The following is a 27318-nucleotide window of genomic DNA, read 5'->3' as shown; positions in this document are numbered from 1 at the left end:
CTTTTGGGGACTGACACAGCAATATCTATAATAATTAGGAGACTGTGGAAGTCCAACCCGCCTGGAAGCATGTGGTTGGAAACACTTATACATTATAATCTGCTGCTATTCTCAAGAAAAATACCCCGATCTCCACCAAGCTACAAGTTTCAGTCAGTTATCCTGCAGAGAAAGGCATATCAGGAGCTGTCCCTGGCTAAATGCATTATGTACGTCACATACATGTACTCATAACTCCATTAATTAACCATGCAAATTGAATTAAAACCTGCAAATTAATTAACCATGTCATGTAAAATGTGTAGTGGGATTTATTTTGAAAGACGAGCTACAAGCAGCTAAGGGAGCCAAGGTAGTTCGTTTAGGCTGAGAGTGTTATTAGTAAGAGATGATGATGATGATTAATCATTGCAGAGTCAGCCAAGATGTTCAGATTGGGTTTGGCATTTTTGCCTACCTATCCAGTCCTTACCAAGGACTTGGGGTAGGTAGATCTGGATGTTTGACTGTGTTACAAATGTCGCAGGATAGAAGCTGTTCCAAATAAAGCTGCCTTTTGCAATTGACTGATGGAGAATTTGTCAATGCCAAAGGTGTTCAAATGATGCTCCAGTTGTTTTGGGACCGTACTCAAGGCACCTATTACTATTGGTACTATCCTTGCTTGCTTTTGCCACAATCGTTCTATTTCTATATGTAGGTCTTTGTATTTTGTTTTCTTCTCCAGTTCTTGCTCTTCTATTCTGCTGTCTCCAGACACTGCCACATCCACTATCCAGGCTTTTTTTGTCTTTTTTATCAACAATTATCAAGTCTGAGGTGTTACATATCTGTCTGAATTCTAAAGTCCAGAACAATATTGTTACATCTTTTCTATCCTGAGTGGAGAGTTGGTCTCTGACAAAATGTCACTTGAAGGGACTAAGGTGGCTGTTATGTATAAGTTGGGTTGACAAAATCACAAATGAGGAGGTGATAAGCCGCCTGGGAAAGCAAAGGGAAATCATCAAATCTATTAAAAAACAAAAGTTAGAATATTTTGGACATGTGAAGAGACACCCAGAAAAATACGGCATCCTTCATTTAATCCTCCAAGGAAAGATTGAAGGCAAAGGAAGTCCAGGCAGAAGAAGAACATCATGGCTTCAAAACCAAAGGGACTGGTTTGGACAAAACTCAGCAGCACTTTTTCATGCAGCTAGATTGCCAACATGATCACAAATGTCCGATGACGGATGTGGAATAACAACAACAACAACAACAATAACAACAACAACAACTCCACCGTTGCCGGTCCCAAGCCCAGATGAGAAAGGAGGAGGGTTGGGGTCAGGTTGGCAACCTGGCCCCATAAAGAAAAACCTGCCAACCCATACAATATGGTGAAAGAAAACGAATAAAAATTTTATACCGCATCGGTCGTCGCACGCGTTAACGAGGGCCGCGGCGGATGTTGGGGTCCCTAGACATTCGTCGACAAGTGGGCTACAAGTGGACCAGCCAACAAAACGACAAAAATATAGTGCAGATGAAAACGTGCCATAATGGCCTGTTACTACAACTCAGAGCCAGAAAAAAGAGGTTATTTAAAGCGAATGTATGAATTATGGAAACAACAATATCCAGATTCAAATGTTAGTGAACAATGACTAGCAGATCAAAGGCGATTTATTATACGGAATAAAGTGTTTAGTGAATAGCAATAGCAATAGCAGATTTTTATATACCGCTTCAATTGAAGCGGTATCCAGTGAAGTTGAACTTGAGGAAATTCAGGCAAATTGCAAAACCAAAAAAACAATATCACAAGCGGAAATAACTGATATTCAAGACACAACTAAAGACATTATAATAGAACTCCCAGAAGAAGCTCTCGGGGAGGAAATAACACCACCACCACTAGAACCAGTTATCAATGAACCAACTGATGAACTAACTCAAAAACAAAAATAATTGAAGGATAAGATCATGGAGCATTTTCTGCTTAATGAGGAAAGGCAACGTTTACCATCACTAAAAACTGTGCCTAAGAAAATTTTGGCCCCTATCATGAAAATGGTTAATGCAGTGTTTTCAACAATTGAATCGGGATCCATCTTGGAAACGAAGTTAACTGCATTAATGTAGTTAATGTACAGCGCAGCTGTAATAGTCACTAATGAACTAGGCATTAAAATAAAAGTACCTAGTCACACAACAGAAAAAGCCTCAAAGCCAAAGTGAAAAATCCGATTAGAACAAAAAGTCAAAAAATTAAGGGCAGATACTAGTAACTTAAAGAACATGCATGAGCAACGGCTTAAAAACAACAAAATCATAGATCGGCTAATCAGAAGATATAGATTGGATACAAGAAACATCAATGAAGCTGTAGAGATTGTAAAACAGCAGATAACAGCAACAGCTAGAAAAATTGAAAGATATGAGGCACGAATCATCCAATATAAACAAAATCAGCAATTTCGATCAGACCAATGACGTTTTTATCAAAGTCTTAATGTGAATGGTGACACCAAAAGTGAAAAACCAGAAAAGCAGGCCACAGTTGAATTCTGGAAAGAATTGTGGGAAAATGCAAAGGACTACAATAAAGAAGCAAAGTGGATACATGACTTTGAGAAAAGCATTGGCAACAAACAAATGCAAGTATTAGAAATAACAACTGAGATGGTCAAAAATCGAGTAAAAAAGGTAAAGAATTGGACATCACCTGGAAAGGGCCAATTACATGGTTTCTGGCTCAAATATCTGACCAGTTTACATGCAATATTGGCCAGGCAACTGAATGAAATTTTACAAAAGGGCCAAATTGATGAATGGTTGACAACTGGAAAAACATACTTGATTCAGAAAGATGCAACTAAAGGAACAACACCTGAAAACTACAGACCAATAACATGCTTGCCAACAAACTTCAAATTACTCACAGGCATTATTGCAGATAACATGATGGATTATTTGGAAACAAACAATATCTTGCCAGTAGAGCAAAAAGGCAACAAAAGAAGGAGCAGGGGCACAAAAGATCAGCTCCTAATTGATAAAATCATATTAGAAAATTGTAAGAACAGAAAAACGAACTTGAATATGGTCTGGATTGATTACAAAAAGGCATTTGACTCACTGCCACATAGTTGGATCATAAAATGCTTAGAAACAACTGGCATTAGCAAAAATATTACATCCTTTACTGAAAAGGCGATGAAACAATGGAGAACTGAGTTGGCAGTAGGGAATGAGATCTACGGAATGGTTAATATCAAGCGAGGAATTTTCCAGGGTGATTCACTTTCACCTCTTCTCTTCATCATCGCCATGATCCCATTATCAGTAATCTTAAAAAACTGAAATTAGGCTACCAAACAGCCAAAGAAGCTGAAAAAATTTCGCATTTACTATATATGGATGATTTGAAACTCTATGGAAAGTCAGAAATAGAAATCCAATCATTGACAAACACAGTCCGAGTATTCAGCACCGATATTTCAATGCAGTTTGGCATGGAAAAATGCACCACAAAAAGGGGCAAAATCACTGCATGTGAGGGAATTGAAATGCCCAATGGCCAACTAATTAAATGCAACGAAAATGAAGCCTACAAATACTTAGGCATTCTGCAGTTGGATAACATCAAGCATGGAGAAGTAAAAACTATTGTCAGGCGAGAGTACATCAACAGAGTTAGGAAAATTTTGAAAACTAAATTGAATGGTGGAAATACAATCAAGGCCATAAATACCTGGGCAATACCAGTTATAAGATACACAGCTGGTATAGTTAACTGGACACAAGCTGATTTGGACATTTTGGACCGAAAAACCAGGAAACTAATGACAATGCACTACAGTTTACATCCACATGGTGATACTGATAGACTATATCTGCCCCGAAAATCAGGTGGCAGAGGATTATTACAAGTGAAGCAAACAGTTGAAGAAGAAAAACATGCACTGGCTGATTATTTAAAAGAAAGTCAAGAACATCTATTAATCGAAGTAAAGAACAAAAATCTACTGAAGGCCCAACAGACGAAACAAGAATACAGAAAAGATGTCATAAAATCAAGAATGGAGAGTTGGCAGAACAAAGCACTGCATGGCCAATTTCTGGAAAAAATAAAAGATAAAGTGGACAGTGAACAAACTTGGTTATGGTTAACAACAGGTACATTAAAGAAAGAAACAGAGTCACTAATCCTGGCTGCGCAAGAGCAAGCTATCCGCACAAATGCCATTAAGGCCAAAATCGAAAAATCCTCTGATGATGCCAAATGCAGACTTTGCAAAGAAGCTGATGAAACTGTTGATCACATACTCAGCTGCTGTAAAAAAATCACGCAGACTGATTATAAATTGCGGCACAATTCAGTAGCACAAATGATCCATTGGAATTTGTGAAAAAATTATAATATTAAAACAGCAACAAACTGGTGGGAACATCAGCCTGAAAAAGTCACCGAAAATCAGATGGTCAAGATCTTGTGGGATTTCCGTATACAAACTGACAAAATACTGGCGCATAATACACCAGACATCACTCTGGTTGAGAAAAATAAGGTCACAATCATAGACATCGCAATACCAGGTGAGATAGCAGGGTCGCCGAGAAGGAACATGAAAAAATCGCAAAATACCAGGACTTAAAAATTGAAATTCAACAACTCTGGCACAAACCAGCAGTGGTAATTCCAGTGGTAATTGGCACACTGAGTGCTATTCCAAAAGCACTGGAATTACATTTAAAACAGTTAAAAATTGACAAAATCACCATCAGTCAAATGCAAAAAGCCGCACTGCTTGGATCTGCACGCATATTACCTTACGACCTCCTAGGCCCCTGGGTGGGGCCCGACTAGTAACCAATGCCAAATCCAGCGAAACAACTGGCCGCTGTGATACAATTGCGCTATAATAATAATAATAATAACAACAACAACAATAACAACAATAATAATCTGTTCTTCCTCTTCCTCCACCATCACCATGTTATTATTATTACTTTATTGTTGTTGTTATCTTTCCTTTCAGCAGGACAATCTGAGGCGGCATTTAGCCGAAACCAGTTGGAAAATCCGCTTCAATTTCCTTTCCCCCGCCTTTCACGCGTCACCTTGCCCATTGACGTGCAGGCGGGGAGCGGGCGGAGCGCGACCAGCCGTCCCTGAGAGGAGAAGAGAAGCCATGAAGAGGCGGGGTTAGAACCAGGTACGGGCTGAAAAATCTATTGGTGGGGCAGAGAGGAGCGCCGGCCCCTCATTGGGCGTGTTGAGGGAAATTAGCAGAGGAGGCGGCGGCGGGGCGGAGTCGAGTAGACGGTGGTTTCCAGTTAATAGGCGGGTTACGGGACGGGGTGGCGGGAGGTGTCGGTTAGTTCCGAGAACCGGGACGGGGAACTGAGGTACTGGTCTTAAGCGAGAGAGTCCTCCGTTGACTCGCGGGGCAGAGCGCTTGGCGTGTGGTGGAGTGGGGGGCGCGCGCGCGCGTGCGAGGGGAGAACCCGCGAGCTTCGCGGTCTTGTGAACGCGCGACGGTACGGGGATTGCGGTCTGGAGGGAGTCTGGCTTTTCACGAGTCTGGGTTATGATTCCTATTCTGAAGTGATCGAAGTAGAATGCCAAAAAAAAAGGTTGCGCGTTTGGTTGGGAAGGGAAACGTGTGAAATCTTCCTCCCTCGCCTTCCTTTACAAGAAAAGAGGGTGTCTAGAATGGACTTGGAGAAAGGGAAGAAAAAAAAGAAATGAGAAATAAAAGATCTGAGGCTGTTTTAGGCTTTTTTAAAAAAAAAATATTCTAGACCCTCCTCATCAGAACCATATGTTTTCCCTTGGCTCGCTAAACAATGTAATATTACAGTTGGTGTGAATGTATTTTTCACTGAGTTGAAGATGCTTTCATTTTCTAAGGAAAACAATTGGTTAAAAAGAGGGGGGAAAGGACAAAAGGGGGGGATTTTTTATGTTCTTCCACCTAAGGAGACTTAGCTTCCTTTGGTCCCTAGAAAGGGGTTTTTCTCATTCTTGTCTACATTAACCAATGCCCAAAAAAGAAAACTTTCAGCTTCTTCAGAAGAGAAGAGAGTATTATAATGTTAGAACAGGAAGTTAATATTCCCTAAGTGAAACTATATGGTGATGACATAATTTTTTTCCTTAAAATTCATCATGTTTGTATGTGACTTACACAAAAATTGGCAAGTAGGATGTGAGGTGTTACTCTTTACCTGAAGACCATAGGGGCTTATAATCCATAAACTTTGTTAAAACATTTTTTTAAATGAAAGTATGTGAAATTTTTAGATTCCAGGATCTAGTTTTCACCATTTACTGTGTACAGTTAGATGTTTTGTGGACAGTAATATTGCTTTGTCCTGTTACAGTTGGTGGGGTCATGGTATTGACATGTTTAAATATCTTTCTCAAAAGTTATGACATTATATATAGATCGGAAATAAGGCTGTCATTTGTATGCCTTCTCCCTGTTTGCTGAGATGGATTCTTTGTCCATTCTAGAGTTGAAGAACACTATTTTTATTTCCTTGTTTATGACCTACCTTTGTTACTTTTTACAAATAACTCATATTCAGCGCACCTTTCTACCTCCTATTTTCCCCACAACGACCCTGTGAAGTTGAGCTGAGAGAAAGTGACTGGCTCAAAGTCACCCAGCCGGTTTTTATAGCTATAGTAATATATTTATTACTCAGTTATCAGTGCCTGCCCTACCTCTATTGTTTCTCTTCCCAGCTACTATAATTACCTGATTTCTTTCTAAAGTAATGGGTAACAAAGTCTAAATAAATTTTTTACACTTTATGGATAACTTTGGATGGTGCTAAACATGGGAAAAAACTTTTTTTTTTACCCTTATACAGTTAAGGATAATCTAAGCCTATATCTGAACAGGGATAAGATGAAGATAATGTTATGATCAGAGAGTTTGAATGATGTAGATGTCAAGGCACCAGGCTAGATTGTGAGTTCTAATCCTGATTTAGACCTAAAAGCCAGCTGGGTGGTACCAGTTACTCTCTCAGCCCTAGGAAGCAGGCAAGAGCTTTCTGAAAAATGTTGCCAAGAAAACTGCAGGCAGTCCAAGCAGTTACCTGAAGTCAAAAATGTTGGGTACCCTCACCCTAAAAGTTGTGATGGCATGGAAGAAAAAAAGTATTTGCGCTGTGCTTACATGGATGAAGGGAAAGGCTTATGGCACAATGCAGAAGAATAAAGACAGGCTTTATAGCAGCAACTCAGAGATAGCCCAATGATGCCAGACAAGCTGTAAAGGACACAAAAATGGCCTGAGAATAACGTGTGATTGCCACCACCTTGCTAGTTAATTGCTGGTGCTTGTCCTGGTCCCTTCCCAAAATTTGCTTGGATAATTTCTCAGTATCCCCAGTATCACATCAATTCAGAGCATTCAGAGGAATTTAGATGGTTCTTAGTCACAGGCGTAATTGATTGCTGCTACCTGGAGATAAGCCTGATGGATCAAAAAGAGAAATATCCTTTTGACGTATGAGAGGCCAGGAATCCGGCTTTTATCATGTGTACTGATCCTATCCTGCTGCACTTCCTAGTGCATCTAAAAGTATAAACAAGACACCTAGACTGAAACCTCCTCCACCTTCAAAAAACAGTCTGCCAGCTTAAAGAACCAAAATTGAATTAAAGTGGAGGTGATTATTAATTATCCTGCCTTTGGTGTTTTCTTTAGCCTTTTGAAAATGGCTGGCTGGCTGCTTCTTTCTAAAGAATCAAAAACTAAAGATGTCGTTTACTGATTTTTAGAAAACTAAACTGCAAAGAAAAGTAACTTGAATTATCGTTTATTTAGTGCAAGATACATTTTAAGTATTATCAAAATATGGAATGGTGCATACTGTGGTTCTATTACTACATCTCTGCCCTAAAAGTATTGTGATAGAGGCAGCCTATGTTACGATGTTATGAATGTGAATATGGTGGTGATCTTATTACTGGAAATATTCAACTAGAAGCAGGATGGCCAATAATTTTGATTTCTACCCCCAGCAGAGGGTTCGACTTGATGGGCAGCATGGTCTACATTCCAACTCTGGTCCTAGAATCTTATGGGGGGGGATTATGATATTTGAGCAATACATAATTTTTAAAAGCAGTACAAATGATTAAAAAGATTGAAAAGTACCTCACTCAGAATCCTAGACTTGTGGAGCTTTCTGTAATTGTTCTTTTTCATTTCTTTTCCTGCTCCTTTAAATAAGTTCAAAATACCATATACCATGGAGCTACATCCTCAGGCTAGATTGGGAGCAATTTGTTGACTCAGGATCATTTAGCTCAGTAAACTTTATAGCTGAAGGTAAAATTCAAGTCTAGATTTTTCCAATTTAGATTCATTTTATTTTGCATCATATATTTCAGAGTTGAGCTTTGACTAATTTTGTTTCAAATTAAACAATGGGTTTGAAGTGCTGGTATAATTGACATCACACACAATGTGAACAGCATTTCATTAATACTTCTTACCTGGCTTTTCTTTTCCCCTAGATATTTCTTATTTTATTTGGTTCTCTTCTGATTTATTCTGCTGCTTTATTAATTATCATAAATTATCACTCTTCATGATAATTAGGATTGATTCGGTGGTTGTATATCACCTTGATGTGCACAGTATGGGAGAACTATTCTAAAACTATATCTCTTGCTTCAACAAGTGGAATCCCTTGAAGTTTGCAAAATAATCAGAAGTTTTTCTTTTAACCATTCTCATACTAATCCAGTCCCCTCCCCCCAATCTGTTTGCCAGCTAACAATACTGCAAAGGCTGCAGACATTTAGAAAAGTGACAGGCACTATAAAGCTTTTCTACATGCTATCTTTCCTCATTTTTTTTTCTTCAGAAACTTTTTTGCTTGAAGCAAACCTGGTTTGTGCTCTGAACCTGGTTAATGGGATGGGGGGGGGATTTAGCTATTTCCCTTCTCCTCACTGCTTAATTCCTCTAATTAAAATCTCAGTTATTAAGGTCATAGTGCTCTCTGAACTTGGTTGTTTGCTTGCAAACATGTTTTCATCATTTGTTCATACTTTTTGTTGTGACTATCTAATAAAAGTTCTGAAAACTAGATAAATCTAGTGAATGTCAAATTATCACTCTCCTATTAATTTCTTGGTTGGCCTTAGATCTTTCCAGTTCTGCTCGCATTTAAAATTTCCCCACAGTACTCATTTGGATAAGCAAACTTAAATATTTTACACATTACTTTTTGTATGTCATTCTCTCTGTTGGAAATGATAATTAGGTATTTAAAAATCCAATAAGTGGTATTAGTTAATTTATTGGCCAAATTTTAATAAAGCTTTTATGCATATGCCAAGATGTGCTCATACACAACATTTCTCTTTTTCCAAGAAGTGCCTCTCCCTTGCATATTATCATTTACTTTTGCAATTCTTCCCTCTTTGGTTGCACTTCCAAGGAAAGATTGGCAGATGCTCCAAACAGAAGAGAAAAATCCACCCATATTTTAGTCAAATGCTTTGGACTGAGATTCTTAAAAAAAACCCATGTACTTTGCTCTGCTTATTAAAAGCCTCAGAAGGAAGGCCAAAGCCGAGCTGTAATTTCTGTTCAAGAATAGCACAGTGCATAATTTTAATTGGTCAGCCACATTGCTAAATAAAAAACAAATATTGCTGAGAACAAGTGAAACACTTAATGAATGCCTCAACACTGAGCAGAAGTAAGACAAGCATGTGTATGTGTTGTCATGTAATCATGGATAAATGTATAAAGAATGCTTGTGATGTTATATGCTTAGAAATTGTGTATAAATGTAGACGAAACAGAATAATTTGAGTACTGAATAAAGTATATAATACAATTAGTATGGACGTGAAACTGAATATATCAAAAGATCAAGGTAGCACTAGCACTTAGACATATACTGCTTCAGAATGCTTTACAGTCCTCTAAGCGGTTTACAGAGTCAGCAATATTGCCCTCAACAACAATCTGGCTCCTCATTTTACCCACCTCGTAAGATGGAAGGCTGAATCAACTTTGAGCCGATCTGCATTGAGGGAATTGAACTCTTGGCAGTGGAATGTAGAGTTAGCCTGCAATACTGCATTCTAACCACTGCACTACCATGGCACTTGGGGTTGATTGGTGAAAAGTATTGCATATTCAAAAGAAAAGAAGTAAAATATAGTGTGAGGCAGGGAAGCAAAAATGGCTAAAGATTGTCTTTCAAGCCATTTTATTATATGAGAATTAAACATGTTGAAGAAAGATAAAATTAAGTTGAATGAAGTAGAAATGAGCCAAAGAAGGGATGGATCAATCAGTGTTGAATAAATGTAGACTGAATACAAAAGTGATGGCCAGTACATAAGAACTACATTAAAGTGGTTTGGTCCAATCATAAAATGAATATATGGAAGTGTGAGAGGAAGGCAAAGATTAGAAACTCAAGGTTGGTTGATGAGATCGCTCAGAAGAGAGAAGCAAGAAGTCTAACGAACAAATGGCAGTCTGCCAAGTAAGCAGTAGATGGATGCAGTGGAAATAAAGATGGCTTCCCAGAATAGAAAGCTATGGAGCAGTCTAGTAGTGAGTGGTGCTGATGTAAACCAAATTGACTCAGATTTTATTTTTCTTTATTTCCTTCCTTTAATAATTTTGCTTTTACTGAGGCATTGCACCATATTACTTATGATGAAAAGGAATAGCATGATGGGTAGGTGGTGTAAGTATGTATATAGTTACTATGAAGATATGAAGTACAATATTGCAATATACACAATTCATTTTTACTTTTATTCTGTAAGTCAAGTAATACCAAATAAAGAATAAGTTCTTTAAAGAGATTTGAGGTCTGTTGGTTTTTGGCTTTGGGTCCATTTGTTGTGTGTGTATCTTCCTCCCTCCCCCCCCCCCCCCCCGTCTCTCCACATGATCAAAATTTGGGTGCTTGATAACTGGCAGTTGTACTGTCCTGGGATCATGTGATCACCATTTGTAATCTTCCCAACCGGCTTCTGACCAAGTCAATGGGGGAAGCCAGATTTGCTTAATGACCTTGTGATTCACTTAACAACTGCAGTGATTCACTTAACTACTCTGGCAAAAAAAGGTCACGAAATGGGGAAAAACTCACTTAACTGCCTTGTGAAAAGAAATGTTGGGGTCAGTTGTGGTCATAACTCGAGGAGCACCTGTATTCTGTCAAAATCTGATAATTTGTTTAAGTTTTATAGAAATTAGACAGAGTTGCTTTAAGACTTGCCTTGTTCTGTGTCATGCTGTCCTCCCACACTAAATATTGGGTAGTGACTCATCTTCCTTTAAAGGATAGATTGCTGTAGCATTAATTTGTTTTATTTCTGAAAGATACTTCTCCAAGTTCAAATTTATTTTTGAAACTCTTCAAACTTCTGGGAAGTTACTGCCCACAGAATACATGGGATCATCACTTAATTTTAACATGTATGTACTTAGTCTCTGGATTTGAACTTTGAGGAAATAAAAATCACCAACAGTCCTACTGCTAGGCATTTAAAAATTTATATTGACACATTGGAATGTTCTATTTCTAAATCTGTATAGCTCATAACTACCATAAGATATACCATTTAACTTTATCGATCTAGAATTTTTTTGTTTGCTAGTTTTGCCTATCTCTGATTCTGTCTAAATTCTTCATCCGTTTACTCAATACAGTCTATAATTTGTTCCAGTTCTGAATCATATTTCACCAGCAATTTAGAATAAGGCCAGCAATCATTCCAAAGTTTGTTTTTAAGATTTAAAGATTTTAAAGTTTTAAAGATTTTAAAATTCAGCCAAATTTGTGAGACTGCCCTTGTTTTTTTAATTCCTTTGAAACAATAGTACTTATTTGAATTTATTGGAACCAATCCAATTCCAAAAATAAAGTTTTAAAGAATTTCAACTTTTGTCTTATTGACAATTAAATCTTGCTGTCTCTGTAATTTTTTATATTTGTAGTCAGTCTATTTACTATTGGGGTTTGGGCCTTTGATGCTTTGACAATCTACAACATGACTTAATGGGCAATGAATTTCTAATTCTGTTAGTGTGTACACAATTGTGTCAGTGCTATGTGTCTCCCGTTTGTCCTTATGTTACACTCATTTTGTATATAAATACAGGTAGTCCTCAAATTATGACCATACTTGAGCCCAAAATTTATGTTATTAAGTGAGAAATTTGTGAAGATGTTACAATGTGTGAAAAACAGTCGTAAGTCACTTTTTCCAGTGATGATGTGACTTCGAGCGGTCACTAAATGAACTGTTGTAAGCCCAGGACTACCTATATAATGTGAGCAAGGCCAATGTCTATTCATCTTTTCAAGTACTGTAAGCTGTATAAAAAAGAACAAAGCCAGCTTGGTCAGGATAAGCCCTATTCAGTTCAGTTAGTTAGATAAATCTATAGTCGGAGTATGTGGTAATGCAGCGTATATACAGTATTCCTCAACTTACAGCCAGAGGTGGGTTGCTACCAGTTCACACCAGTTTGGGTGAACTGGTAGTGGAAATTGTTACTAGGTTGCTGAACGGGTAGGGATGGCAGGTTCAGCACACCCCCAAACCTGTTCCCTAGTCGCTGCGACATGATTTTTTTGACATATTTAAGGTTCTGCGCATGTACAGACCTATTTACAGGAAACTGCGCATGTGGACAAGCAAAATGAGCGCGCACAAATTGCGCATACACCGAACCTGCAGAAGCCCACCCCTGCTTACAACCATTTATTTAGGGACCATTTGGAGTTACAAGAGCACTGGAAAACGTGAAGTACAACTGATACAGTTACAACCGTCATACCATCCCTGTGGTCACATAATCAAAATTTGTACAGTGGCAAATAGGTACTTGTTTCTAATGACTGCAGGCTTCTGGGATCTTGTGATTGCCATCTGCGACCTTACCAGCAGACTTCCAACCGGAAGCGGATTCATTTAACAACTGTGGTATTATCTGAACAACTGGAACTGATTTGTTTAACCATGGCAAAAAAAGGCATTAAATTGGGTGGGACTCACTTAACAACTGCCTTGCTTAACCTCGGAAATTCTAGTCTCAATTCTGGTTGTAATTTGAAGACTATCTATACTCAGATGTGAAATATATGTGTATAATTTGGGCAACTACTTATTTGTTTCATTGAGAAAAACATTTTAATTATTAGCATTTTTACATTTTATGAGCACTTCTTGTAGTCTCAGTGAACAGGCCATTCATTAGGTCAGGAACTTTCTGCACTTCTAGGAATGGAAAAAGGAATTGTTTGTTCAGATTCTAAGGAATATAAATGGCAAGATAAACCAGAACAAAAGTCCAACCTGATAAGACAGGGCAAAGGCTGCTAAAGGTGTTAAATTTACTTTGATACATATTTTTCTGAAATGGCTTTTTCACATGCACCGTGATTTGAACTACAAATTTGGTGTGTAAATTAAGCATCTCGGAAACTTTTGGGATCAGTTTTGGATGAATACTCTACAATTCCAAGTACAATGACATTGGGAACCTAGTAGTTAGGGAGGTAAATAGCAAGCAGTGACTTAGGTTGTGCCATATTAACTAAGCAAAATAAACAAACCCATAATTATGGCAATTATGTCTTATCCTAAGTTACTTAATTGAGTCTGGTGACTTAGGGAATTGATATTTAGAAAAAATATCAATCTGTAAATGATGGAATTCATTTTCTATTCTAATTATATTGTTTCCTTTTTTAAAAAAATCTGAACCATTCCCATTAGTAATCTCTATAAACTGAGATTTAAACTGAAAAATAATGTTTAGGTGTTTCAAAAACTGGATGAGTTAGTGATCTTTTTCCTTAAAATAATTTAAACATTATGAAAGCATTCCCAAATGGTAATTGATTTGGGACTGAAATTTTAAATGCAAGGTATTTAAATGTGTGCCTGTTGAGAACTGTTACCTTTTTAAAATCCAAGGAAATGAAGCTTTCTGTGTGCTTTCATAAAGATTCAATTTAAAGTATAGAGAGTTCCATGTACTGATTTATTTTGACTACAAAATTCATGTATGTAATTGATGGCAATTTTATTTACATATGGGTAATCCTTATGGCTGGTTGTTTAATGACCATTTGAAGCTACGAATGGGCTTTTAAAAAGTTATTTATAACCTGTCTCTAAAGTTACAACTCCTATACCATCACCACCTCCATAACCAGTTGATTGCATTTTGGGCATTTGGCAACTGACTTGCATTGACACCCGGATGCACATCCCAAGGTCACATAACCACAATAGGCAACTTTGACAATGGCACCAGAAAATAGCAAAAAACATTGCTTGGATATGCTAGATTCAGTTAGCGACCACATCGTTCAATTAAAAATCACACAATTTGCTTAATGACCATGGGGGCTTGATTTACAACTGCAGTGATTTACAACCAAAATTCTGGGCTCCATTGTGACCATAAATTGAGAACTACCTGTAGAGTATATAAGTAAAACATGTAAGAGGTACGTTTTGTATTGGACAGCTCCTATCCCTGTTCTTATTTTTATTAATTGAATATTACTTGCTCAACTGAACTTTCTGTTCCAGGCTTAATATTGTATGAAAACTCTGGTGAAATACATGTCTGATTTATATTTTGTGATTTCAGAATTTGCCTCCTTGGATAACACTAGATTAGATTGGCACAAGGCTTACTACATCTCTTCTTCAAAACTTCAAAATAACATTGGTAAGAACATCGACATTTAATTATGATTTATATTGTTATTTTGGTTAACTTTTAAATGGTTTTTGTATTTTGGGGGGGTATATCTGTAAAAAATACGGCAAATAATTTACTTGTGTTCTGCTTTGGCATTTTCTGTATAATTCTCTAAACAATCTCCAAATAGCATACATACATGAAGGTGTGTGCGAGGGTGTGCTTGTGTAATTTGGCTCTAACCTTTGGGTACAGATGGATCTGAGTGAAATGAAGGATCTGTGTTCTTTGGCAAATATATGTTTTATTTAGAGGTGTATTATATTTGTTGGACAGCTGATTCGCTCTTTTATTTTATTCTATACTTTTATTTCTTTAAAACGTTTATGTTCTTTCAGGAGTGATCTTTGGAACATCTAAAATTAAACAATAAAAATTGAAATGCCACCAGCGTATTCTTAAAAAAAATTATGAAAGTGCTTGCACATTTCTTCTAACTGCAATACATATTTTTAGGTTTAATTAATCCTGGTACTGATACATTGATGAATTTTCATCACTTCATAACAGCCATCTGTAAAGACAGGGGTTGAATCCTGTTTCCCTCATTCAAAGTACCCAAAAGATATGTGATTAGTTTACTCTTATATTAAGCTCAGAGACTAATTCAACAGTTCATATATTAACATTTGAACCAAGAATGATGTCCAAACACATAATACAAATGGTAGCAGAATTTGGAAAGGCAAGGGCAAAGTGTTCTTTTAAACATGTCAACTTTTTCACACATATGTTAATTATTCAAATAGATGAACTAGTCAGATATTTGTTTAGTGGCATAGTTAGCTATGATGTTCCTCCCTAATATAAGATTACCCATGTGTTGGATCAAGCTAGAAGCATCTTGTGTCTGGCATTTTGTTTCTCACACTGGCCAACCAAGTTTCCCTACGGTGTTTGCAAATAATAAGTGGAGATATATTCCTCTCCTTACAGGGTTCTACTGCAGCTGATATTTGGACACTGCATATTGTTCTTAACTTTTAACTAACATAAATCTCAAGAATAATAGCATGTGGTATACATATCATTTTTATCCATCCCCTTTTTAAAATCATCCAAGTTAGTAGCCATCATCACGTCTTGTAGTGAAAAAAATTCCACAATTATGCTTTTTTTGTTTGTTGTCAGTCTCCTTCCAACTGGTTTGTTTTAATGATCCCCCTAACATTTTGAGAGAGAAAGAAGCCCTCCAAACTGTACATAATTTTATACATTACTTCCATCACATTTCCCTGCATTTTCCTTTTTTTAAAGTAAGGTTTCCAGTTATCTGTTTTTTTCTCACATAAACAGTTTCTGAGCCATCTCATCATTTGTATCCTCTATTTTCTTCTTTTTTTCTGTTTCTCTTCTAATTCTTTTTCAAACGTAACCAGAACGATATATAGTATTTCAGTTAAAGACATGTCATAGGTTTCATAATGGGATTAACCTATAGGCAGTTTTATTTTCAGCCTTTTTCCTAATAAGCCCTGGCACAGAATTTTGCTTTTTCACATCTGCCATAAATTGAGTCAATATCTTTAAATTGAACTGTTCACTATGACTTAATAACTCATTATATTCATGCTCTTATAAATCACATTTGCAAGATTGCCCAGTTCCAAATGACTCTAGGTAGAATAAAAATAGAATATAGAAAACAAAGAGGGAACAGTGCTTTACCTAGAAGGAACAATATGCAATCTATCTAACACACACACACTGCCCCCCCAAGGAACCTTCCACTGGATAAAGGGTTCACTTTGTTTATTTATATTGCCTTATACCATAGTAATTCACGAAGTAGTATTAACATAAAAATAATAATAAGAAACTACTTCAACAACAATATATAGTTTGTAAATAGTTGTATTGAAGAAAGTCTAATAGTACAGCTCTATTGCTAAAGCAGTCATCTCTCTGCCCATCTCTTTGCCTCACCTCATTTGGAAAAGAACTTTAGCTGCTGATTTACTGATTATTAAGCTAATCTCTGAGGTACTGAGACGTTTTCGCCAGATGTTTATATCCTGTCTTTTATCCAGAAGGGCTTTGATAGAGAGTCACCTGTCATATTAAACCTGTCTGCTTAATTAAACCTTAATCCTTTCTATGTGGTGCCTTAAACATGATCAGAGACTCCTGCATGGTAAATACAGAATTCCCACCTGTTCTAGTTAGGATTTTCCAGAATTTGAAACCTATAGGTAAACTATAATATTAAATTCCACTTCAGGTTCACCTAAGGTAGCAGCTGCTTCTCATCCACTTAACTGTGGAAACGATAACCACCAAGATTAAGGAGCTATAAAGGTTTGGAACAAGAAGATGGCATGTGTGCTCAGTTCTACCAGCCAGGTTTAATGTATCATGCAAAACCTGTCCGCTTAGCTTGGGAAGTTGTCAGAATTCAGCAGTTTTTAATATCTGAAAGTTCTTGAAAGTTTAAGATTTGTGGGAGATAGTGTTGATTAAGCACTGACATTTATGTGCAGACACACATATAAATGTAGTGTGTTGCATTAGAATAACTGTAATCAGTTACCTCTTTCTAGGATGAATGATAGTAACTGGGACATCAGTCTTAATTATTTTTGTTGTAATATAGGGAGTTATAGTAATAAAGGAATATGCCTCCAAGGTGAGAATCTGATATTTTCTGGGAGTACTCTCCTGTCCTAAATAGGGAGTTATTTGAGATGAATATGTATTCATTAGAAGTTGAAACATACTATAATTAGCATTATGATTTGGTATAGAATGCTTAGAATCTAAAGATTTTGTTGGCATATTTGTGATTGTTTATACATGGAGTAGAATAGTTGCTTTCCTGACCTTGGACTATATGTAAAGAATCTTTTTACAACTGTTAAGTGGTAATAAAATAAGGATGGTAGTTCAGACTGTAATTATTCCAGCCTTCAGTTGCTTCTTAGAGAAAAAATATTAATGTAATATGGGTGCTTCTGCTTGAAGTTTAATATTGCATAGTAGTTCTACTTTATTCAAAAATTTTGTAAAGGGCCTGGATTATATCATCTTCCATTTGTTTCTAGTAACCTTGTCAACCCACAAAAAGGAAACTTACTGCTTTTAATATTTCTGATTTTTTCTAAAAAAATTGGAAATTAATTTTTTTAAGTGGCAACAATACAAGCAAATTCCTTAGTAGTCTCTGATTTGAGGTATTCATGACTTTCCATTCTGTTGGTGGAAGATTTCCAAAAATTACATGAAAATAAAAGTAGTTATTTAGTGATCCCACTATAGCCATACACAAAAAAGTAAAGTGAAAAAGCAAAAAGGAGCAGTAAATGGATTTCATATTTAAAAATGGAAATAAAGATCAAAGGGGAATGGAGTGCAAGGCAACAAGAAAAGGAAAGGAAAAAAGGGACTTCAACTTATTTCAGTTCAGTGGAATATAAAGTATAGTTACAGCCTCACCTTTTTGCTTTACATTTCTTAGTAGATGCATGCCATTTCTATAACAACAGAGTTAATCAAGTAATCTAAACCTAAGACCAAAGTTTCATTCTTTTCTCTTTTGAGCATAAAGTCCAGAAGCTATTTCTAAGTGGAAATAGATTTCATATTTACATAAAGATGTAGAATGTCTTACTTGGGCCATCTGACAGATTTTATTCTCATTGATCCCATGGTTTAAAATACATTTGATCAGTTCTTTGATGAACATGACACAGAATCTAGTGTTGCTACCTAACCAGAGTTCCAAATACAGTGGGACTTTATAATGCACAGTGGTTCATGTATTCTTTACTACTGCTTTATGTAATATGGTCCTTAATGAGGTGGGACTGGTAATAGGTGGCATGATTTTACAAGTTAGCATTGGCATGATGGTGTGCATCTTAGATGAGATCCCGGTTGATGTACAGATCTGCTTTCCTTCTTTCATCTTGGCCTTTTCTTTGGCCCCATAATCCTTGCTTACGACCCCAATTGAGGCTAATTTTTTTGTTGTTAAATGAATTTTGCCCCATTTAACGAGTTCTTGATACTGTTGTTAAGTGAATCACTATAGCTAAGTCAGTTACATGGTTGTTAAGTGAATCTGGCTTCCCCATTGACTTTGCTTATCAATAGGTTGCAAAAGGGAATCACATGACCCTGGGACACTGTAACCATGATAAATTTGAGCCAGTTGCCAAGCAACTGAATTTTGATCATGTGACCATGGGATTACTGCAAAAATCATAACTATGTCAAAAAGTCATAAGCCACATTTTTCAGTGCCGTTGTAACTTTGAATGGTCACTAAATGAACTTGTGTAATTCGAGGACTACCTATATACCCACCTATGACAGTATCTCTGAAAGCATAAGAAAAGGCAAATATTTTTTAGATGCCCCACAGGACATTATGTGATAGGGTGTTCCTCTCAACTCAGTCTTGCATACTAGCATCCAAGTGCAAACCCTGAATTTTCTTTTAACACACGTAAGCTATTTCTTGGAGCTGCAATTTGAACATGAATAGTGTCCAGAAATCCTGTACAACTGAATATGTTTTCCTTAAAAAAAAATATTGACATTTGCTGGGAAAATGACAAAAAAATCACAAAGAATCAGCATTACACGTTTTGGACGACTCTCTGTTAATTTGAAAAGAACTAGGGTTCCAGATAGACAAAATAGCAGGAATGGGGAAGTGCTTAACTTATTTTTTCCCCCTTTTTGGACTTTACCATTTCCTTTTTAGCTCCCCCTGGAAGAGGTCCTGAATCTTTCTCCGTGTGAATAGAAAGTAATATTCCGGTAAACTTTCATACCCACAAATGCTGTGAATATGCTTGTTTCTGATGCTGTCTTTGATTTTTAAAAAATTAATGTAATGGAATAGCGATGCTTTTAAAAGAAAAGGAAAGCATGCTTTTTGTAATAAAAGATGTCTTGATACAAGCAGATGGTAAATGGTAAATGAAGTGTTCAGTAGGGCCTGTGGAGTAAAACTGATTTAAATGAATGCAGCTGCACTGTATCTGTGTTTCTGTATAAAGCAGTTTGAAACCTTCTGGTTTGCTTTCCCAGTTTGCATGCTCTGAGCATTGCTGTGTGTCTCCATTTGCAAGTTTAGGATTCTCAGAAGACACCATAAGGCAATCAGTGCCCATCCTCTATGTTTCTAGCTTACCAACAGGAGTGTGCAAAGAGTTTCCCAGCAGCTTCCTTCTGACTTTGTGTTCAGGAATAATAATACAAAAGCAAAAGCAAAACAAAACCATCACTGCTGCCTACCTTTCGACCTTAACCATGTTTTTTCTGGATTTATCTCAACGTGCATTTACCTGGGTTTTTTTAAGGAATCTGAAAGGTGCTTTAGACTAAAAGAAGTTGTGTAGAAGAAAGACGTTTTAAAAATGTAGGGGGGGGACTCCATTGACCTCTCCCCCCTTCCCCCATCCTTCCCCCCTTCCCCCATCCTTCCCATTCATCTAGAACATAGCTAACTGTTGTTTTAAGAAGCTTCTGTAGTTGTAAAAACAACCTGGTGATGTGTCAGCAACGTTGCAACCAGGAGCTTTTTCAAGCGCTGTAACCAAAGAGGCTGGATCCAGGGAGTGATCGGCGATAAGCGCTGAGCAATTCATATAGGAAGAGAGAAACCCTAAGGAATAAGGCGGTGAATAGGGAACAGGGAGAGGGGGCGTATTTCATTGCGCCTGCTGTAATGGCTAACTTGAAGCCCGGAAGCCGGGAGGTGTGGTAGGACAAGAAATCTTTCCAGTGAGAAAATAGCTTGCTCTTCTTGGAAACCTTGTCATTCGAAAGAAAAATGTTGTTTCCAATGAACTGAAGGTCAGAAATAAATTGATTCAGCTTCCTAAACAAACCCCCAACCAACTCCTAACTTTTAAATTATTGGAAAAATCTGAGCTGTGTTCTTTCTAACGCAGGAAGGAGCACTTTCTACAGAGGTGGGTGGCTCTCAGTGTTCCGTATCTGCTTTTTTAAATTTGGAGTAGTAATGAATCCTAGAGCAGCTAAAGATATTTTTAAAAAAAACTGCAAGATTTTCTGTGAGATGGAAGGGATCCCTTTCCTTAATTAAAGGACTAGGAAGAATATTGCTTTGAAGTAAACTGTCACTGCTGAAACAAAAGGCAAAATTTCACTCTGTGTGTCTGTATTTAATGTTTAACTATGACTGGAAAGGCAGAAAGAATGTGCAAAGAATTATGATTTTATTGTTATAGTACTATTATTAATCTCCTCCCACTCCTTTGAAACAAGTATCCCTGCCAAATGATATCAAGTTTAAAGTTTGGGATCTGTTAGATTTGCAGCACATACCAAGAATTGGATATGGAATAGAACCGTGATGGCAAACCTATGGAACGGTGTGCCAGAGGTGGCATGCAGAGCCATCTCTGTGGGCATGCGTGCAGTTGCCAGTTGCTCTTCTGCTTCCCAGCAAGCACATGTGGCCCGGCCAGCTGGTCTTCAGGCTTCTAGCATTCCGGCATGCACACATGTGCGCATGCACACACACGTTCCGTTTTGGGCACTTGGTGCTGAAAAGGTTTGCCATCATTGGAATAGAATGTTGCTCTTAAAGAAGCTGGTGTATCAAAAAGTGTATATATATTGACAAGAGCCTTGCTTTGCAAGATATACTTGTTAAAACGGGTTGTAACATGGCTTGCAGTTTTAATGAATGACTAATGCGTTTAGAATTCTTTGTAAAATGTTGCAAAATGTTAACAGATGTTGTGATCTATTGAAGCGTTTATGGGCACAATTTTGCCCCCCCCTGACTTATTTGATGAGTAATTCAAGGCATTAAATAGAGACAAAACTTCAGAAGTAATTTGATTTATTTGAAAGTTGCACAGGCTCTAATAACAATTGCTCTGAAATTTATTTGCTGTCTTCAAAAACAAAGCTAGTCAAAATGCATGACAACTTTTAATAGAGGATAAAAACATATTTTTCTTAGTATGATCACTGCTGCTGCTAACATGCATTTGGAAATTCTGTATGTGCTTTTTCAGAATTAAGCCCATTTAAATCAGGAAAAACATAGAAAACTACAGTACAGAATGCACATGTGTTCTTACGTACTGTATTTATGAAAACTTTTCCCACACACAAACAAGAACATCTTTTATTTTATAATGATGTTTATGGAATGAGTGAATAAAAGCCCAGGAGATTCTTATCTGAAATCCAACCTGAGCATAACCGAACCAGATTAATATCCTCAGAAGTAATGCTAGAAAAGAAATTAGCAATTGGAAGCTGGTGCTTTTCGCCATGCCTCTGAGTCACGTGTGACAGTTACTCTTAACAGAATGTAAATTGCCTGTTCAGTGGGATCAAGCAGTCACTCACTGAATGCACAGTTCAAAGGAGGTGCGCTTAAGTCCCGTGCCAAACTGCAGGTAAATTTTTAATCTTGTTTCTACTTTAACTGAAATCAGCCTCCAATGTAATCCTTTAGCATTTTAACATATGCACAAAGCTCAGTTTTTTATTTTGTGATCAAGGTGTTTAAATGCTGTCAAAAAGCAATAAGATCCATATGCAATCCTTCATAAAGTGAAGGCAGATTTAAATGTTTCTCAAAATATTGTAGCATAATAGTTGTAGCAATTAACTTTCTCATTGAATGTTAATGTTTAAAATAGGCATAAACATAATTTTTACCATACTTTTTCCTCTTAAAAGTTTGCTTCTTCTGGCCTGGTAGGGCACATTGTTTTTGTGTACCTTCATGTCAGTTTTTAAGACCTGGAGACAGTTTTTTTTGGAAGGCTTTTCTGATGTGATTTGCCATTGCCTCCTTCCCAGGGCTGAGAGAGAATGACTGGCCCAAAGTCACCCAGTTGGCTTCATGCCTAGAGCAGGACTAGAACTCATGGGGTGTGTTTTTTTTTTGTTTCTAGCCTGATGCCTTAACTACTACACCATACTGTCTAATAGGGCAGACTACTCAAGAAAATAAATGTTCTTGGCAAAAAGTGAAGAATGCCTACAGCTATGACTGAGTGCACAGAGTTCAACATTATTGTTAACTTGCTCTTTTGTTCTGTTCCTCAGAAAAAAGGAAATACTTTTAATACTTAAATTAGGAAGGCAGTGTCCATCAGTTGGATTCCTAAGTGTTGTATGTAGGAAGAACAATCTTAAAGCTGAAGTGATCTTTCTAAAGAAATCCTAAGCAGATATGAGAATCTTTTTGTCTTTTTATGCAAGTCAGGAATCTATTAGAGAGGGACTGATATGGCAAGTTCTTAGTTCAAAATACACAAATTTGCATGTTTTCCTCCAACTAAGTTACATTGGGAATTAACACATGTATGAAAATTTAATTTTAACATTTCTTTAAAAAGGACTTTTAAGCAAAATAACTTATTAGAATTTGTAATGCAACAGGCAAATAAATGTTAATTAGGACTACTGCAACATCATTAAATTGATGAATGTTCCAAAGCTAACATTTGAACGAAGAATGTACATTATTCCAAAAGTTCCATTTACACTAAGCATAGTGTAAATGCAAAATTTCAGAGGATACTTGTAATTAATAAAAGTGACTATGTTTTAAATGCAACAAAACCTGTTGAAAAGACTTTCCATTAAATAATATCACAAGACAATAAGCTTAGGTGATACATGTAGCAGCTGGAAATATTTGCAATAACACTGGTTTGAAGAATGGTTTCTGTTTGAAATATTTTGTAACAAAAAGAGTTCACTTGTATAGTAAGATCTAAATGTGGATGGCATGTGTAACTATAGAAGAGCGTTCTGGGGTGTAGGAACTGAATCCAAATTTGATTTAGTCCTTTCCATACTGCTAAAGTGAAGCACTGAATTACGTACATGTAAACGGAGATACAGATGAAAAGGAGCACCTAATATTGACTGAGTCAGCAGAGCATTTTGATTCTATCTAATGCACACTTTTGAAAAAAAAAGTCCTATAAATCTTAATTTCTTCTTCCCATTTCATTTCCTTGTCATATTATACTATAAGCCGGATGTGCCTTTGTTATGTTTGAAATCTCTTCTGCCTCAGACCTCAGCTTGATGTTTTTGCTTCAGATTATTATTTTTCTATTGTTGTTGTTGTTTTTCTTATACTTAATTGAGCTTTGTTGCAGATCTTTTTGTGATTTCTGGATGAAGAGCATTATATAAATATAATAAAATATACATATAAAATAATAAAGACATTATCATTGCGTAATACATAATGCAATATTTGCATGGTGTTCTTCAACACAGATACCTCCATAAGATGGGAAAATATATAAGGTTGTAGGTATTTTTTGTTTAGCAACTGCCTCATTTTGCAACTGCCTCATTTAGCAACCTTTTGTATGTACAAAGGTTTTGAAAAGTAATTTTTTTACAATAAATATTTGCATTTACGATCTTTGAAATTTGGTAAGGCAGAAAAAAGCTATAATAAAATAAGCACAGTTGTGGCTTCACTTAGCAACAGGTTCACTTAATGACAAAGTTGGCAATCCCAGGTATGGTTGCTAAACCATGACTACTTGTGATGCATTTTTGTTTTGCTCTATGACAACATAGTTTGTGTGACCTATTTGAGGATGTCTGGATAAATTGACAGCAAAGAACTTGGAAAATGAGATTTATCACATACACAAAAAAAGGAAAAGGACCTTTGAACAGGATTTTTGAAGGAAATACTGGCATAGTAAGAATAATTATATAAAGGCAAAAATTGAAGTGAAGAACTCAGAAGACTGCAAGTAGACAGGGAGATAACTGTATGAAAAGTAGCAGTCTAGACGAAGAAAAACAAAGCAGTTAGAGATAGAAATAGTATCATTCGCATTTTGTTAAGATAGATATATATCATTTATTAGCAATCTTGGGTAGTTCAAAGTCCCCTGATAGGGAATTCAGTTATCAGAAAGCTGAAGTGAAGCATTTTATCCAACCAAGCTGGGTTCTTGGTGGCTTTTATTGTTCATTATTTTAAGAGAGGGAAAAATATCACCTTCAAATTATGTTCAACTCTCAAACTTTTATATGGCATAAAATTGTGTTTATTTAGCTGAATCTAAATACATGGTGGTTGATCTTTTGATTTAGGCAATCATCCATTGAAACATTATTTAAAGGGTGGGAACATGGCACATTCAGTTGAAGAGTGGGAGCTGTCCACTCAAGGCAACCTATAATATCTTTCTAACCTCTTTAGGCCACAATTGGGCTACAATACTGGAGGTAAGCCTGGTGAGAAGGAAGTGGCAAAATGGGGGAATGGGAGCTAAGCTGCAAGGATATTGAACAATTTAGCTTCCATTAGTTAATTTCAATATTGGCCTTCCATTCTATTTCCATTTGATTAGAGCAATTCAGTTGCAAACAATGACTGTTCTAGTCTTGGTGATGAATGCAAGATGAGTATACCTTCACAAATAATACTTCTTTTCTTGCCAGTTTCAAACTACTGAAAACCTGCCAGTCCCTAGTCTTAATCAGAAACTGGAAGGGGGAAAGCCATACAAGAGAGTGGATGAGGTTGTTGAATTTCACAGTTGGGTTTCCAAAGCATGTCTTGGTGTATGGATATAGCAAAATTGGTACTAAAGGAAGTATAAGTGCTGATGTCATTTTTAAAATCCATCTAGAAATTGCTTGCTAGTATATAATGTAATGTGATTCCAAGATGCTGATACAGTTCTTTGTACTAGTATTCGGAAGGTATGTTATCAGTCTTTTCCTTTTTAGATTATTCTATGAAAATAAATAATAACACAGAAAGAAATTGTCAGAGTATGTACTAGGCATGGCAGTAAATCTGAGGTCTTTAGAAACTCAGCCCTATAGTTAGTACTGTGATTAGATTACAGCAGCAGATTTGTAGACTCCACAAGGCTAAATGGGTTATTTTATTGCACATACAAAAAAATATGGGGAAGATTTGCCTACTTAGAAATCAAGCCTAGGTCTTTTCCTCCCTCCCCCTCCCCAAATCAAAGGACCTTTGATTGTTATTTTTCTGGCTTCAAGAATCAAGAGACACGTGTTTCATGTTTACATAACAATTCTATCAGGCGTGGCTTGGTTCCTGCCTTATGAGGTTCGGCTCTTACAGGGTTGGGAGAAATATTGCCAGTGGAAGACAAAGATTTGAAATTCATTCCCTTCATCAAAATTCCATAACCAAGGCAGGATAAAATAAAATAAATATTTTTTTTTTGCTTTGGAGTACCTAAAAATCTTCAACAAATTGAAATTATCTACTTGTCTATGTAAATTATTCAAAAAAGCAAGCCATGTATTGATTCCCAAAGTATTTGGTAAACCTTTGTTTTGTTGTCAAAACAAAGGTTTACTATGCATTAGATCAGCTGTGCATTAGATCAGGGGTGTGAAACTTGTGGCCCATGGGTCAGATGCATCATGTGCTGGCCCATCCTGTTTTAGCAAAAGGGAAAGTGATGACTTAAAGAGTATAATGTTGATATTGTAGGCTTTGAAAGCTTTAAATCAATTGCTTTATTAACTCCTTCCAAAATTAGTCTTAATTATGTTTTAGTATTCTAATTATGTATGTATTTTTTTCCTCATTTTAATAGCTGATAATACTATTTTCCTTTCTTATTTGTTCACACTTGTATAGAAATCGGTATTTTTCTCCCTAAAATATCAATGTATGCCTTCTATTATGTTAGTTCTTTTTTTTTACTTTTTAAATGTATGCATAAACAGGGCTACATTTTAAATTTGGATTCATTAGTCATCTTAGTTTTGTATGCCATTGCACATTAGAATTGCAGCTACATGTAGAAATATGTATTGTTATGGTGGGGGTAGGGGAATCCTTGATTGTGTGATGCTTTATTAAGTGACATTATACAAAAACATATACAACATTTATGCTGCAGACTCGGGAACAAATTCCAACCCCGAATATTAAAGTAGGCAGAAGCACTTGTAAAGGTAGTTGGGAATTAAAGACTTGGAAATGTAAGGCAAGTTAGGACCATTCGATTATATATTGGAAAAATGAGTGATATTATATTCAAGAAGAGCTGAGAACATTTTTGTTCCATTGAGTCATCAGTAGAAGAACTTGGTGGTGTCTTTTCATAAATCCTGTTGAGGAATATTTTCTCAAAAAATAATGTCTGATAAACAATAATATAAGCCATAGCTTCATTAAAATAATGTCCGGAATACAATCACTGATGGTGGTGTATCAGTAGAAAGAAACTCCTGCATACAAAGTCTTCTGCAAATGACCTCCTGATCCTAAAAGTCTTACCTACATATTTTGATTTAAGGAGTTTAAATATGTGAGGAGTACTGTGGTGGTCTTTAGCAGCAACTGTGTTGGTTTCATTAATTTTCAGGGCAACTGGATCTGGTAAAAAATCTTGAAAGACTGGGAGGTAACTTGGAAAAGATTTAGGTAAATTGGAAATTTGGGAGCATTGATACTGTACAGAAGGGTGCATTCAACATTTTATACTATTTTATACCTTCTACCTTGTTTAGAAGCCTATGGAAGTAAAAAAAAAAGACACATCTGTCCTAT

At 36.5% G+C, this 27318-nt stretch overlaps 1 protein-coding gene across 2 annotated transcripts in view; it reads left to right on the top strand.

Moving 5' to 3' along the window:
- Positions 1-5325: 5325 nt before the first annotated feature.
- Positions 5326-27318, top strand: part of VDR (vitamin D receptor) — a 91168-nt gene continuing 69175 nt past the window's right edge. The window contains exons 1-2 of one of the 2 annotated variants that reach the window (XM_087710530.1): positions 5326-5397; positions 14670-14750. The gene's annotated coding sequence lies outside the window, so the exon portion shown is untranslated. Of the gene's footprint in view, positions 5398-14669; positions 14751-22106; positions 22175-27318 lie in introns of those variants that run through there. The other variant, XM_087710531.1, reaches the window with a different exon arrangement.

This window comes from Thamnophis sirtalis, unplaced genomic scaffold (genome assembly GCF_051295495.1).
Source record: "Thamnophis sirtalis isolate CommonGarterSnake01/CBP01778 unplaced genomic scaffold, rThaSir2_p1.2 scaffold_3, whole genome shotgun sequence".
NCBI lineage: Eukaryota > Metazoa > Chordata > Lepidosauria > Squamata > Natricidae > Thamnophis > Thamnophis sirtalis.
This window is presented reverse-complemented; position numbering and strand designations above follow the sequence as displayed.